Source organism: Chelmon rostratus, chromosome 7 (genome assembly GCF_017976325.1).
Source record: "Chelmon rostratus isolate fCheRos1 chromosome 7, fCheRos1.pri, whole genome shotgun sequence".
Lineage (NCBI taxonomy): Eukaryota > Metazoa > Chordata > Actinopteri > Chaetodontiformes > Chaetodontidae > Chelmon > Chelmon rostratus.
Window position 1 is genome coordinate 768911 of NC_055664.1, and position 4079 is coordinate 772989.

The following is a 4079-nucleotide window of genomic DNA, read 5'->3' on the forward strand; positions in this document are numbered from 1 at the left end:
ATGAACATGAGAATCCGTCACATTTTATTTAAATTTATTTAATCCACAACCTGTTTAGTTATGTTAAAAAATCTCACTAACAGCAGCCGCCTAGCATGTGTGGAACGTGTTTGATCATATAGACGACAGCACTCTGTTATTTATCAAACTTCACGTGTCGGTAACTTTGATGTTATGATTTCAAGCCTTCATGTGGCCACATTATGTTTCCAGAACTGTCACTGATATATAAACCAAACACATCGGCCTCTCGTCACTTGTTCTCTGTGTTATCTGAGTGAAATAATGTGTTTCATGGCTTGTCGGTTTTCCTTCAGTGATGGCTCTGAAGTCTGTCTCATTGAACAGGTAAAGACGGCACAGCGAGGCTGATAAAGTTCAGGTCAGAAAATGACCACCTGTTCACTGGGAAGAGGCATCCAGCCAAAAATAAACTCAATAATTCTCATGTGCGTTAATTAAAGTGTTTCATACTTATTTGCTAGTACTGGAGAGTTTTTCTATCTAAGTGAATGTGAGTAAACGGAGTATTTAGGGCGGGGGGAGGTGGGGGTGTGAATATAACGGTAAATGCAGCAGATCCAGCTGTGTCACGTCATCAGGAACAGACGTTGCTTCACGTGATGCTTCAGAGGAAAAGACGTCTCAATTCTCTGAAAAAATATTTCCTCGTTTCTTCTCTTCTTGCGCAAGTGAGGGACACGTGGATGCAATTAACAGAAATGGGGTGTACCCTGTTTTTTCTCTGCACTACTGTAAAACATCTATCTATCTCATACACGCTATAACCCGTGCAATATTACTACACCTACGCATATATATATTTATTTTATTTCCACATGACACACATATAAATCCATCTACTGTGCAATAGAGAAAATACTGTACTTAACTTATCCATAACAACCGTGCGCAATTTTTTGCCTCCTCCTTTTTCAATATTTCTCAATATTTTTGATTTGCAATATATTTTTTATAGTCTTTTGTATGAAATGTTCTTCTTATTTTGTATTTTGTATTTTCCATTGCCTTTGCTATTGCTATTTCTACTGATGCTGCCTGTAACACCAAATTTCCCCAGCTGGGGATCGATAAAGTTGATCTTACCTTATTTTATGGACGATTCAATTCCTTTGCCCAAGGTTGGAATGGGGCCCAATATGAATACATGTTTTTGACTGACAGTTGATCAGTTTCCCCAGCGTGCAAGAGGCTTTTTTCATTACCTCAGAGCAAGTTTTTTGTCGCAGAATGTCAAAAGATCCACCATGAATAATAATCTTTCAGTCACAGGATGTGTAGAGAAGATTCCTAGCTGCAGCTTTGTTAACTTTCTGACAGATGTGTCATTTATGGTGAGATTTTCAGTCTTTGCCATTCTTACAAGCCTGGATATAGAGTCCCCAGTCAGAATGGTGACTTGCTTATGAGGTGTGGATTTACCAGTATTATTTCTGGCCCTTGCCTTGTCATATGGAAAGCAATATGCACTGTAAACCCTAATAAGTTCATTGAACTCAAAAATTATTTTGTAACAGATTACACAAAAATATTTTAGTGATGTTTTTAAATGTTTTAAGTTTACATAAAATACAAATTACATTTGCAGTTGCCTTAAAATATCTCAATATTATCTTATAAATATTGATATTTCACAACTTATAATTGGGGAGTAATTCACTCAAAATTTTTTGTATTTTTCAACTCATAATGTGGGAAATACACTCATAACTTTCAATATTTTTCAACTCATAATCTGGGGCACATCTTAAATCTGAGGTAGAAGAGGCAAATGATTACATTTGTAAAGAGGGGGAAAGAAGCAAAAAACTTCCTCAGTACTCAGCTCAACAAAAAGTCCATTCTAAGTGATTCACTCATTGAACAAATAATTCTTCAGTGTCAGTAGACGCACTTTCATAGGTTTGTTGTCCTCAAGACACATTACAAATTTTTGGATAAATGTGAATGTAGGCTCGAGATTCTTTGGGTACTGTAGGCCTAGTACATAAATGTACCCAAAGAGCAGGAGAAATGACTCAGCCAGATTTGTGGGACCACTCACAAGTATTTCATCCTCCACGGCAATACAGATGCTCTCAGGGCTGAAGGGGGCCCATCTGTAGTGTCACTTAACACAACTGTCAAGAGAGCCACTGGAGTGTCTGTGAGGTCTACACCATCTGCTGACTACAAAACACAAATAATATAAGAATGAGTTTAGCCCCTCAAGGATACAAATCATGCTAATGATGTCTAGAAGTGACATTACTTTCACTTAGCACTTTGCAGTTCGACTGCAACTAAGTTGCATGTTTAAACTATTTTGCTAATATCTTATGTTAGTTTCACACCTATCTGTTAGCATACCTTTTGTTTAGTGGAAGGCTTTATACTTACCTTTTCATTTATGTCATTTCTACTTTACGTTATCTAAAGGAAATTAAAATAATAAAACCTATACTTTGTTTACCGTGAATGGCAAAGATATGTCATGGCATGATGAAAACTGAGGTGGTGGTGGTTTGAAGTGGGGGGATAAAAGTGTTCAGAACAAACAAATAAAAACAAATTTAACTGTATTCCACATCCTCACCAGCTCGCGTAAACTTCAGATTTGAAACTCCGCATCAAGGCAAATTCAAGATGGCCGACTCAGTTTACCTGAGGGAGATCCACCCACCAGAACGTCATGACACTACTGCATGGTTCCTAAACCTTTTGAGTGTTGCACACAAATTAGCTGTAAAAAACATTAAGCCCTATTCAATTAAAGTGGTATAAATCTTAACAGAGCTCAACTCTTTGTAGTTTGGTCAACTGCATAATGACATTTGATTGTTACGACCTTATTAGTTATGAGCTAGTACAACTGTTTGGGATTACAGTATGTATAGAGGCTGCTACAGAGTCAATGAATTGCTCATTCTCATGTATTTCACACAACGTTTCAATCTTCTTTTCAAGCTGTGCAGCTCACAGATTTTGCCATATTCTCTCTGTCCTGATCCCAGGTTTCCAGTCACAGACAAAGACAAAAGTTATGTGTTGTTTGGGGGTCACAATCGCACAGTACCGAGAAATAATAAAAGTGATGGGAAATATGGCAGTAGCCTTATGTTCCTTTCATTAAAGTAAGCCTCCATCATGTATAAGTATTCAGGATCCACTTTCCAAAATGTTTGGCGGAGAAAAACAAGGATATCAGCAAAAGATTGTAAGCAAACCAAGGAGAAGGTGGGAAAAGAGTCTGCTCTGTTGGAGAGCAGAAAGTAGTAACTAGTATAGGAGTGATTCTGGAAAATTCTTGGAGAAACTCTGAGCAAGGAAGGGACCAAAGCTTGCACCTTAGTGAGGGGGGGTGATTGACCTCATTGTTACAGCGCATACTTTTAAAAGGCGTGATTGGTTGATAAAAATACACTCTTGGTGATAATGGGCAGTGAAATCGATAAGCCTAATCATAGAATTTGGTCTCTATTAAGACATGGTGTAATTACGAATAGTGTTTTAAGTAATGAACATCTCTGTTGAATAGTTAGATATGCTTTAAAAGTAGCCAACGAAAGGTTTGAAAACACAGGCCTACTTGCACAGTAACCTATTCACATGCTGATATTTATTTGCATGTTTGCTAACATGCTGTGTTTGCAAGTCTGTGCAACTAGAACAATAATATTAAATTTCAGCATTGAAAATAAAATTTGGCAATTAACAAAAAAAACATTGACAAACATTTAAAAACATCAAATTCACCATCAGAAATATTGACAAAAAAAATCAGACCGTATCCAGGAATTGCTGCTTCTTCTCAGTCGAATAAAACACCGATGACTATAAACGTTTATAAATTATTTACGATGAGAACAAAATTAGAACGTTTCTGAAGAATACGTCGTAGAAATCATCACGACGTTCTCTGTGCGCGCTCCCGTAGGTTGCATGCACTTCTCTGAAGGCAGGCAGAACTTGGCACCGGAAGCGTCGCTCGCTCCAGCATCGTCGGCGCACAGACAGCGAGGAGGCTGTCAGGCTCCATTCCTCCTGACAGCCTCGGCAAATAGGGTCGCATCCGCAGC